General features: G+C 41.0%; 1 protein-coding gene across 1 annotated transcript in view; it reads left to right on the forward strand.

Moving 5' to 3' along the window:
* Positions 1-13175, forward strand: part of GRID1 (glutamate ionotropic receptor delta type subunit 1) — a 2008846-nt gene that overhangs the window by 146367 nt on the left and 1849304 nt on the right. The gene's annotated exons all lie outside the window — the stretch shown is intronic.

Genomic DNA, 13175 nt, shown 5'->3' on the forward strand with positions numbered 1-13175 from the left:
TAAGCCACATCAGGGGCTCTGCAAACGCAACGTGACGCCCACAGAGCATTCCATCAAAGTCTGCATTTCAAAACGTCACTACTTCACTTCCGAGCCCCGGCATGTGCCCAAACAGTGATTTACCCCCACATATGGGGTATCAGCGTACTCAGGAGAAACTGGACAACAACTTTTGGGGTCAAATTTCTCCTGTTACCCTTGGGAAAATAAAAAATTGCAGGCTAAAAGATCATTTTTGAGAAAATAATTTTTTTTTTTTATTTTCATGGCTCTGCGTTATAAACTTCTGTGAAGCACTTGGGGGTTCAAAGTCCTCACCACACATCTAGATTAGTTCCTTTGGGGGTCTAGTTTCCAAAATGGTGTCATTTCTGGGGGATCTTCAATGTTTAGGCACACAGGGGCTCTCCAAACGTGACATGGTGTCCGCTAATGATTGGAGCTAATTTTCCATTTAAAAAGCCAAATGGCGTGCCATCCCTTCCGAGCCCTGCCGTGCGCCCAAACAGTGGTTTACCCCCGCATATGGGGTATCAGCGTACTCAGGACAAACTGGACAACAATATTTGGGGTCCAATTTCTCCTATTATCCTTGGCAAAATAGGAAATTCCAGGCTAAAAAATCATTTTTGAGGAAAGAAAAATTATTTTTTGTTTTCATGGCTCTGCGTTATAAACTTCTGTGAAGCACCTGGGGGATTAAAGTGCTCAATATGCATCTAGATAAGTTCCTTGGGGGGTCTAGTTTCCAAAATGGGGTCACTTGTGGGGGAGCTCCAATGTTTAGGCACACAGGGGCTCTCCAAACGCGACATGGTGTCCGCTAACAATTGGAGCTAATTTTCCATTCAAAAAGTCAAATGGCGCGCCTTCCATTCCGAGCCCTGCCGAGTGCCCAAACAGTGGTTTACCCCCACATATGAGGTATCGGCGTACTCGGGAGAAATTGCCCAACAAATTTTATGATCTATTTTATCCTACTGCCCATGTGAAAATGAAAAAATTGAGGCGAAAAGAATTTTTTTGTGAAAAAAAAGTACTTTTTCATTTTTACAGATCAATTTGTGAAGCACCTGAGGGTTTAAAGTGCTCACTAGTCATCTAAATAAGTTCCTTGGGGGGTCTAGTTTCCAAAATGGTGTCACTTGTGGGGGAGCGCCAATGTTTAGGCACACAGGAGCTATCCAAACGCGACATGGTGTCCGCTAACGATGGAAATAATTTTTCATTCAAAAAGTCAAATGGCGCTCCTTCCCTTCCGAGCCTTACCATGTGCCCAAACAGTGGTTTACCCCCACATGTGAGGTATTGGTGTACTCAGGAGAAATTGCCCAACACATTTTAGGATCCATTTTATCCTGTTGCCCATGTGAAAATGAAAAAATTGAGGCTAAAAGAATTTTTTTGTGAAAAAAAAGTACTTTTTCATTTTTACGGATCAATTTGTGAAGCACCTGGGGGTTCAAAGTGCTCACTATGCATCTAGATAAGTTCCTTGGGGCGTCTAGTTTCCAAAATGGGGTCACTTGTGGGGGAGCTCCAATTTTTAGGCACACGGGGGCTCTCCAAACGTGACATGGTGTCCGCTAAAGAGTGGAGCCAATTTTTGATTCAAAAAGTCAAATGGCGCTCCTTCCCTTCCAAGCCCTGGCGTGCGCCCAAACAGTGGTTTACCCCCACATATGAGGTATCAGCGTACTCAGGACAAATTGGACAACAACTTTCGTGGTTCAGTTTCTCCTTTTACCATTGGGAAAATAAAAAAATTGTTGCTAAAAGATAATTTTTGTGACTAAAAAGTTAAATGTTCATTTTTTCCTTCCATGTTGCTTCTGCTGCTGTGAAGCACCTGAAGGGTTAATAAACTTCTTGAATGTGGTTTTGAGTACCTTGAGGGGTGCAGTTTTTAGAATGGTGTCACTTTTGGGTATTTTCAGCCATATAGACCCCTCAAACTGACTTCAAATGTGAGGTGGTCCCTAAAAAAAATGGTTTTGTAAATTTCGTTGTAAAAATGACAAATCGCTGGTCAAATTTTAACCCTTATAACTTCCTAACAAAAAAAAATTTTGTTTCCAAAATTGTGCTGATGTAAAGTATACATGTGGGAAATGTTATTTATTAACTATTTTGTGTCACATAACTCTCTGGTTTAACAGAATAAAAATTCAAAATTGTGAAAATTGCGAAATTTTCAAAATTTTCGCCAAATTTCCGTTTTTATCACAAATAAACGCAGAATTTATTGACCTAAATTTACCACTAACATGAAGCCCAATATGTCACGAAAAAACAATCTCAGAACCGCTAGGATCCATTGAAGCGTTCCTGAGTTATTACCTCATAAAGGGACACTGGTCAGAATTGCAAAAAACGGCAAGGTCTTTAAGGTCAAAATAGGCTGGGTCATGAAGGGGTTAAGAGACGAGCTGGGAAGAGCCGGCAGCAGATGACGCCGGACTAGTCAGAGCATTTCAGAGACTAATATATGTGGCTGAAATTGTACAACTAGGTTGCAATTCATACCTCCCGCAGTACATGTTGTCTTTAAGCTGTAAACTTTCAGCTGCCATAGGCAAGGAGCATAAATGCATTCCGATTTCTGGTGCCACTAGGACAACTTGAGCTAGATACTTCGTCTAGTTGCTGTATTGTTTATGTCTACTGTGATAAATCCTGTGACATTTGTATCTGTTTTAAGACATTTTTCTAGTGAAACTGTTCAATGATTTGGGCCCTGCGATAAGACAGAAAAAAAAATACATTTGATGAACATCCTGAACCAGATTACAATATTTTTGTTTATATTAAAGACATTTTGCAGTTCATATTTCTCCACAATCGGGCCCCATACATCACTGACAGGTTCCCTTTTAGTGTCACCACACTAAATATGTAGCTAAGGTAAAAAAAAAGAAAGGTAGACTCATCCACTGAATGCAAGTAATTCATTTTTCATAGAAATGTAATTGTTAGCAGAGGTTAGTGAAGGGATTGGCACTACTTGCAATTCCAATCATAAATTGCTGCCTACGTGAAGCTTTGTGGTGGAGATAGAGAAGGAAAACTATGACTGGGCTGCTCTAAGTGACCCTGTAACCTGGTCAAAATTGGTTCCTTACAACAGGAACCAAAACATGGGCTTTTTTGGCTGAGGTAACTTAAGCGTTCCATAAATTCTACCCCAGATGGTTAATATGTTGCAGGAGCTAAAAGTATCACTGAGGGGTTTATTTTGGCCTTATGATGGCTCATCTTAAAGTAATAAATGAAGTCATGACATTCTAATGAGGTGTGTTAAATAACAGCTTACACACTGCTACATCTGTGTAGACACTAACACATGGAATTGCTATGAAACTTGTAGCTGTATATGGGCAGTGCTACAGCTGTAACTGAAATTCAATATGTAGCCCAAAAATACTATGACTGCTGTTATTTGCTGGGGTAATGAGATCAAGCGATTAACAGTGATTGTAACATATCAAAACTTTAGTTTATTTGACTTAAAAAAAATCTGTCACCCGTAAAACTCCAATTGAACTGTTAATACAGTCATGTAGCTGACATAGCCCCTATAGAATCCTACAGGGCAGGTGGGAAGAACAGAGCAAATCGATGCCCCTCTTCTGGGCTGCTGCAAGCTGCTATTTTTAGGCTGGAGGAGGCCAATATCCATGGCCCCTTACCAGCCTGAGAATACCAGTCCCCAGTTGTCTGCTTTAGCTTGGCTGGTTGTCAAAAATGAGGGAACTCCATGCCATTTTTAAAAAATAATATTTATTTAAATAATTAAAAAAGATGGCATTGCGACCCCTCTATTCTTAATAACCAGCCTAGCTGAAGCTGACAGCTGAGGGTTTCAGCCCCCAGCTGTGAGTTTTGTCTGGCTGGTTATCAAAAATACAGGGGAACCACACTTTTTTTTTTAATCAGCCGCTCCTGTTCTCACTGTTATTAACTGCAGCAGGTGTTGGCTGATGAGAGCTCTGCGTAGCTTCATGATACACTACAGCTGCAGACAGGTCACTTTTTGCTGGAGACCTACGGGAGCTGCGGCAAAAACATAAGGTTAGTATCATACAAGGGGGCAGGAGAATGACTTTTAAAGCATCACTCCAGCGGTGCAATAAAAAAACACTGCAAAAGTGATTTAATTCAGAGACTGGAGTGAGAGTTATAGTTTAGGGAACACACCAGCTCATCATCATGACTTAGATGAGCTATGGCATCATGCACCTGCTTCAGCTCCATCAATTTTTGCATAGCTGGGAGATACTGGCATGAAAATGCTAACAATCGCCAAATTTTTTTGCACACCTCTGAGTTGTGTCAACATTTTGTGACTTTTCAAAGCAATCTACTCCAGAATTCTGCTGATATTTATTTAATGAATTGGTGCCTTAGTTTCTGTATACAGTCATGGTCGAAAGAGTTGACATTCTTTATTTTTTTTAACAAATCAAGTACTTCTCCAAGAAAATTATTAAAGTTACACATTTTGTTATACACATGCTTATTTCCTTTGTATGTATTTGAGCAACACAGAAAAACAGGAAAAAAAGCAAATTTGGCATAATTTCACAAAAAAACAAAACCAAAATGGGACAAAATTGTTGGCACCCTCAACTTAATATTTGGTGGCACACCCTTTGCAATAAATAACTGCAATCAATCACTTCCTATAACCATGAAGAGGCGTCTTACACCTCTCTCATGGAATGTTGAACCACTCTTCTTTTGCAAACTGCTTCAGGCCTCTCATATTTGAAGGGTGACTTCTCCCAATAGCAAATATGTATGTTTGGAGACATTGTCCTGCTGCAAGACACATGACTTAGGACGCAAACCCAGCTTTCGGACACTGGGAACAACATTGCGATCTAAAATCCTTTGGTAATCTTCAGATTTCATGATGCATTGCACACAATCAAGGCACCCAGTGCCAGAGGCAGCATAACAACCCCAAAATTGCTTTGAACCTCCACCATATTTGACTGTAGGTACTGTGTTGTTTTCTTTGTAGTCCTCATTCTGTTTTCAGTAAACAGTAGAATGATGTGATGTTTTCCAAAAAGCTTTATCTTGGTCTCATCTGTCCACAAGAAACTTTCCCAGAAGGATTCTGGCTTACTCACATACATTTTGGCAAACTGCAGTCTAGCTTCTTTGTCTCTGTGTCATCTGTGGGCTCCTCCTGGGTCTCCTGCCACAGTGTTTCATTTCATTCAAATGTCAACATATAGTTTGCGCTGACACTGATGCTTCCCGAGCCTGCAGGATAGCTTGAATTTCTTTGGACCTTGATTGGGGCTGCTTATCCACCATCCGGATTATCCTGCATTGCAACCTTTCATAAATTTTTCCTTGTCATTCTGGGAAATTAGCTACAGTGCCATGGGTTGTAAACTTATTAATTACGTTGTGCACCATGAACAAAGAAACATCAATATCTCAGGAGATGGACTTGTAACCTTGAGGTTGTTGATATTTGTCAACAATTTTGGTCTTTTCAGACAGTTCTATTCTGTTTCTGTTATCCAGGCAAAGTGTGACGCACACAGACACACAATGCAAATATTGAGTTTCAGGTGTGGTTTTCATATTGCCCACACTTGTTACCTGCCATTTGTCACAGGTGAGTTTGAATGAGCATCACATGCTTGAAACAAAGCTGTTTACCCGCATATTTTTGAATGGTGCCAAGAATTGTGTCTGGCCCACTTGTGGGGTTTTGTGTCAAATTATGTCCAATTTGCCTTTTCTTCTCAGTTTTTTTCAGTTGTTCCTATACAAAGGAAATAAACATGTATATAATCGGAATGAGTAATTTCAAAAATTTTCTGGGAGAAATACTTAATTTTCTGGAACAATTTCAAGGATGCCAATACTTTTGGCCATGACTGCATATGAGGACTGATGTGACCACCTATTTCATTTTGCATTGCACATAAAATATTTTACTAAAGTTCTTTAGAAAATAAAAACTTAAGAAATTAAAATGTTTCTTTTGCTTCTTCGGCATAGTAAAATCAATATTTTATTGATGATTTTTCTTTTAGTTTACTTCTGAATCCTAGTATTTGCTTGCTATGAGCAGTACATTGCCACATTTGTAATTTCTAAGCTAATATTTCAGTACTAACCTCTTATTATTAAAGCTATCACAACAGTGAAAATAATGTAGCCATTTGTTCTATGGTCTTTTAGCATGCTTGTATATTGCTCTGGTTTTAAGTAAAGTACCTCGAATCAATAGACTACACAAAGAGTAGGATGTATTGTACGAAGACTACAGTATGTGGAGCCTTGAGTATATAGATATTTATATCTACAGAGATGCTTACACTTTAATTTCTCCTGTGACCCAAGTGATGACTGTACTTGCCCTGTGTAGGGCGAAGTCGGAGTTTTTATTGATCTACTCACTGCTGCTTCTAACCTGAGTAATCTCTGCAGACTATTAAAAAGTTATTTATAAGTTGGATTGCTCTCATATTGGTAAAGCTTCATTCATGGTTTTATTGAACAGAAAATAATTGGTTAGTCAGGCTAGCCTATTTATGTAAACATGCTGCAAATCATTTCATAATTGCTTAAACTGGTCAATGGGGAAAAGAAGGATGAAACGGCTTAAAGTCAAGATAAAGTATTTTGTGCGCTTGAATTGTGGAATTCAAATTGTTTTATTTTACAAAATGGTGAGTTTAAAGCTTGGGAATGTAAGATTTTCAGCAGATCTTATCAGATTACAGAGAATGTGATATTTGATAATTGGAAGATAACTGTATTTCTTTGATAACCTGCCCAACACTGAACTTAATGGTGCAATTTCACTAGTTTCTCTTAAAACTGGGTGATAGGAGGTAATCAGCAGATGAAAACACTGTCTACTCAACACTCCGCAGAACGCTCTACACTTATCTGTCAACTGGTTGTTCTATGATCTGAGAGCAGCATAAATTGGGAACAGAAAGCCTGATTACAGTGATGTCACTTACTGGTCTGGGTTTGGCTGATGAGCACATAGGACAGCGCACCCCACTGCGGGCTCGCTGTCAATGCTGCTGTCACAAATTTACAGCAGCATTTAGCAGGCTAACAGCCACGGGCAGAGCTCCACTACACCCACGGCTGTTAAGAGGCTGATGAAGGCTGATTATCACAATAAAGAAATAAGGTTGCACTCTGTACGGCTAAAACATGTAAATATGTAATAAATGAAATATGAATAACATTACTGCTATAGATAATAAGAAAATGTAGACCCGTGGCACATTATTTGGCCAAATCATGCATGCCCAGCAGCCAACGACAAGGCAATCTCTAATCTGCTTGGGAACCTATGTGTCTAGTGGGAATACTTCTCTTAGGGTATACACGTTGCATATAAGAATTGAGATGTCATTTCTGGTTCAACCTCCTCTTTAACATTTCTCCAACCCACACTCTATTACAAACACAGATAGACAGAGAGAGAGATATGTGATAGATATATATGGGATAGATATGCGATAGATAGATAGATAGATAGATAGATAGATAGATAGATAGATAGATAGATAGATATGGGATAGATAGATAGATATAGATAGATAGATATGGGATAGATAGATATGAGATAGATAGATAGATAGATAGATTGATAGATATGGGATAGATAGATAGATTGATAGATAGATTGATAGATTGATAGATATGGGATAGATAGATAGATAGATAGATAGATAAATTGATAGATAGATAGATAGATATGGGATAGATAGATAGATTGATAGATAGATAGATAGATTGATAGATATGGGATAGATAGATAGATTGATAGATATTGGATAGATAGATAGATAGATAGATAGATAGATAGATAGATAGATAGATTGATAGATATGGGATTGATAGATAGATTGATAGCTATGGGATAGATAGATAGATAGATATATAGATAGATAGATAGATAGATAGATGGATAGATAGATAGATGGATAGATAGATAGATAGATAGATAGATAGATAGATAGATATGGGATAGATAGATAGATAGATAAATCTATACATCTATCTATCTATCTATCACATTCCTTCTATCTATCTATCTATATAAATTCAAATTCAAATTCAAATGAGCTTTATTGGCAGGACTAAGTACATGTTAGCATTGCCAAAGCATATGGTAAAAATACGGGGGTGGGGGAGGGGGGGCATATAGAGGTCCAGGGAATATCAAATTCCTTTTAGAGGATAGGGGATGTTTCCAGGGTGGGGTATAGGAGTCCATGACATATCGGGCTCTTTAGTCGGGGGATAGGGACGTGTCCAGTGTTGGGGTATAGGAGTCCATGACATATCAGGCTCCTCTTAGTCTGTGGCAGGCACTGACATATTCCGCTGCTACGGCCACTGCACTTTCCTCTTCCCCCAGTATTATCAGCAGTTTCTCTTCCTCCTCCTTGGAGGTGAAATCTGGGAGGAGATCAGACAGCCTCTTGAAGTGAGTGTCCCTCACTGCGGAGTATTTGGGGCACCTCAGCAGGAAGTGGGCCTCATCCTCCACGGCCTCCTGGGGGCACTGCTGGCAGAGTCTGTTCTCTCAAGGCTTGTAGTTCTGTCGGTGCCGCCCGGATTCGATGAGTAGGCTGTGGGCGCTCAGTCTGTACCGGCTCAGGATCTGTCGATCTTTGGGGTTTTCTAGTTTCTCTAGATATGGGGCCAGTTTGTACTCCCTCTGTAGATTCCGGTATATTGTCAGTTTCTGGGATTTGTTTATGTCGTTCCTCCAGATGCTGAGATATTCCTCTTTGACTTTGTGTACCATTTTCTGGATTTCACCTTTTGTCAGGCCATGGAGGTTGATGGCTTGGTCAGACTGGCTTTGGGTACTTTTCCTTGGGAGGCTTCCTGAGGCTTCCTGGTGTAGTAAGGCTTTGTGATGGTAGGAGCTGGGACTGCTACTTTGTAGATGAGCCTTGAATGACAGCGCCTTCTTCTTTATTGCGATGTGTAGTGGGAATCTGCCCAGCTCTGCTCGGCAGGCGCTATTTGATGTGCTCCGATGGACTTGGAGAAGATGCTTGCAGAACTCTAGGTGGAATATTTCTGTCGGCCCAGCGTCCCACTTTGACCAGTTTGGGTATGAGACTGGGCCCCAGACCTCACTACCGTATAGAAGAATTGGGGCAATGATGGAGTCAAAAATTTTTAGCCATACGGTTACTGGTGCCTTGAGGTGGTACAGACGCCTTCTGATGGCATAGAAGGCTTTGGATGCCTTGTCTTTTAGTGACTCTATGGCTAGCTTGAAGCTCCCTGACTGGCTGAGTTCTAGGCCCAGGTAGGTGTACCTGTTGGTTTCAGTAAGTGGACGGTTGTCTATCATAAAGGTAGGATTGCCAGTGGGTTTCTGCTTTCTTTTCTGGAACACCATGATATTAGTTTTTTTCTCGTTGATTGGCAGTGCCCATGTGCTGCTGAAGGTCTCTAGGATTTTCAGATGATCTTGGAGGCCTTTCTCAGTTGGTGATAACAGCACGAGGTCATCTGCATACAGCAGAAATTTCACCTGGGTGTCATGGAGGGTGAGTCCTGGTGCTGAGGAGGACTCTAGGGCCACTGCCAGCTCGTTGATGTAGATGTTAAAGAGCGTTGGACTGAGGCTGCAGCCCTGTCTCACTCCTCGACTTTGTTGGAAATAGGCTGTCCTCCTTCCGTTGACCTTCACACTGCAACTGTTCTCTGTGTAGGAGCTTCGGATGACATCATATGTTTTGCCTCCTATTCCGCTCCCCAGCAATTTTAGGAATAGTCCTGGGTGCCACACTGAGTCGAAGGCCTTCTTGAAGTCCACAAAACAAGCGTATATCTTCCCGTTCTTTGTATTGTGGACGTGGCTCTTGATGAGGCTGTGCAGAGTGTAGATGTGGTCAGTGGTGCGGTGGTTTGGCATGAACCCTGCTTGGCTCTTGCTGAGGACGTTGTGCTCGGTGAGGAAGGTGAGGATCCTCTTGTTCAGGATGCAGTTGAAGAGTTTACCCAGGTTGCTGCTGACACATATCCCTCGGTAGTTTACCACATATATCTATCCATCTATAGATAGATAGATAGATAAGAGACATATATGGATAGAAATGGGATAGATAGAAGGAATGAGATAGATAGATACATACAGTTAGGGCCAGAAATATTTGGACAGTGACACAATTTTCGCGAGTTGGTCTCTGCATGCCACCACATTGGATTTGAAATGAAACCTCTACAACAGAATTCAAGTGCAGATTGTAACGTTTAATTTGAAGGGTTGAACAAAAATATCTGATAGAAAATGTAGGAATTGTACACATTTCTTTACAAACACTCCACATTTTAGGAGGTCAAAAGTAATTGGACAAATAAACATAACCCAAACAAAATATTTATATTTTCAATATTTTGTTGCAAATCCTTTGGAGGCAATCACTGCCTTAAGTCCGGAACCCATGGACATCACCAAACGCTGGGTTTCCTCCTTCTTAATGCTTTGCCAGGCCTTTACAGCCGCAGCCTTCAGGTCTTGCTTGTTTGTGGGTCTTTCCGTCTTAAGTCTGGATTTGAGCAAGTGAAATGCATGCTCAATTGGGTTTAGATCTGGAGATTGACTTGGCCATTGCAGAATGTTCCACTTTTTGGCACTCATGAACTCCTGGGTAGCTTTGGCTGTATGCTTGGGGTCATTGTCCATCTGTACTATGAAGCGCCGTCCAATCAACTTTGCAGCATTTGGCTGAATCTGGGCTGAAAGTATATCCCGGTACAATTCATCCGGCTACTCTTGTCTGCTCTTATGTCATCAATAAACACAAGTGACCCAGTGCCATTGAAAGCCATGCATGCCCATGCCATCACGTTGCCTCCACCATGTTTTACAGAGGATGTGGTGTGCCTTGGATCATGTGCCGTTCCCTTTCTTCTCCAAACTTTTTTCTTCCCATCATTCTGGTACAGGTTGATCTTTGTCTCATCTGTCCATAGAATAATTTTCCAGAACTGAGCTGGCTTCTTGAGGTGTTTTTCTGCAAATTTAACTCTGGCCTGTCTATTTTTGGTATTGATGAATGGTTTGCATCTAGATGTGAACCCTTTGTATTTACTGTCATGGAGTCTTCTCTTTACTGTTGACTTAGAGATAGATACACCTCCTTCACTGAGAGTGTTCTGGACTTCAGTTGATGTTGTGAACGGGTTCTTCTTCACCAAATTAAGTATGCGGCGATCATCCACCACTGTTGTCATCCGTGGACGCCCAGGCCTTTTTGAGTTCCCAAGCTCACCAGTCAATTCCTTTTTTCTCAGAATGTACCCAACTGTTGATTTTGCTACTCCAAGCATGTCTGCTATCTCTCTGATGGATTTTTTCTTTTTTTTCAGCCTCAGGATGTTCTGCTTCACCTCAATTGAGAGTTCCTTTGACCGCATGTTGTCTGCTCACAGCAACAGCTTCCAAATGCAAAACCACACACCTGGAATCCACCCCTGACCTTTTAACTACTTCATTGATTACAGGTTAACGAGGGAGACGCCTTCAGAGTTAATTGCAGCCCTTAGAGTCCATTGTCCAATTACTTTTGGTCCCTTGAAAAAGAGGACGCTACGCATTACAGAGCTATGATTCCTAAACCCTTTCTCCGATTTGGATGTGGAAACTATCATATTGCAGCTGGGAGTGTGCACTTTCAGCCCATATTATATATATAATTGTATTTCTGAACATGTTTTTGTAAACAGCTAAAATAACAAAACTTGTGTCACTGTCCAAATATTTCTGGCCCTAACTGTATATCTATATATACATCTATAGATAGATATAGAGAGATAGATCTATCTATAGATCTATCTCTCTATATCTATCTATAGATCTATCTATCTATAGATATATCTATGCATCTATAGATCTATCGATCTATTGATAGATCTATCTATAGATCTATCTGTCGATAGATAGATCTATCGAAAGACAGATCTATCCATAGATAGAAAAAAATCTGTGTTAGACCGGGGTCACACTTTACGAGAAACTCGCGCAAGTCTCGCACCTCAATACCCGTCACTGCCACCGACACTCAGACAGGAGCGTTCAGCTGCATAGAAATACATGCAGCCACAAACTCTTGTCCCAAGTGCCGGCGGCAGTGCTGGGTATTGAGGTGCGAGTTTCTCGCAAGTGTGACCCCAGCCTTAAACGCAATATCTGTTTAATTTAAAAAAATGGAAGACAAAATTGCTGGGGGCCAGTGTTTCTAGCCTGGGAAGCGGGTAATACCCATGGATCTTCCCAGGCTATGAATATCAGCTCACAGCTGTCTGCGTAGCTTTTACTGGCAATTAAAATAGGGGGACCCCTCAAAAAATGACATGGGGTCCCACTATAATTTATAGTCTAAATGGCTATGCAGACAGCTGTGGAATGATATTCTTAGCCTAGAGAAGAGCCATAGATATTGCCCCCCCCCCCGGCTGCAAATACCAGCACCCAGCCGCCCCAAAAATGGCGCTGGGTGGGATAATAAGAAGTTAATGTCACCTTTGTATTGTAAGGTGACATCAAGCCTGTTTAGTAATGGAGAGGCATCAATAAGACGCCTATCCATTACTAATCCTAGAGTAGTGAAAGACTAAAAAAAAGACAGCCAGAAAAAAGTATTTTAATGTTCATAATTTCATAATACCTAACAACCGTGCCTAATTCCCTTGAAGCCATCGATTACCTGCAAAAATAAATAAATGAATAATAAACCAACCGTATACTACCTGTCCGCCGTAGTCCAATTAATAATGAGTGTCCCACGACGATCTCCCCTATAGAACAGTGACATTGGGTGATCTCACTGCTCTATAGGACCCTCAGTGACACACTGACAGGAGACAATGGCTCCTGCAGTGCATAACTGAAGAGGTTACCTTTGTTCATTCTCTCGCTTTACGGCAATGCTGCATGGGAATTTTCTCACACAACCTTGCCGGAGAGAGAATGAACTTAAGTGACTTCTCTCCTGGCAGCTGCAGAGGGATATACATCACAGAGGATTACTTCCGCTGACAGTTAATCGTGGGGCCTCTGTAAAGCGCTGCCGCTGACATCAGCCGATGTCACTGTTCTACATGGGAGATCGTCGTGGGACCCTCGTTATTAACTGGACTACGGTGGA

The sequence above is a fragment of the Ranitomeya imitator genome, chromosome 2, assembly GCF_032444005.1.
Source record: "Ranitomeya imitator isolate aRanImi1 chromosome 2, aRanImi1.pri, whole genome shotgun sequence".
Taxonomy (NCBI): domain Eukaryota; kingdom Metazoa; phylum Chordata; class Amphibia; order Anura; family Dendrobatidae; genus Ranitomeya; species Ranitomeya imitator.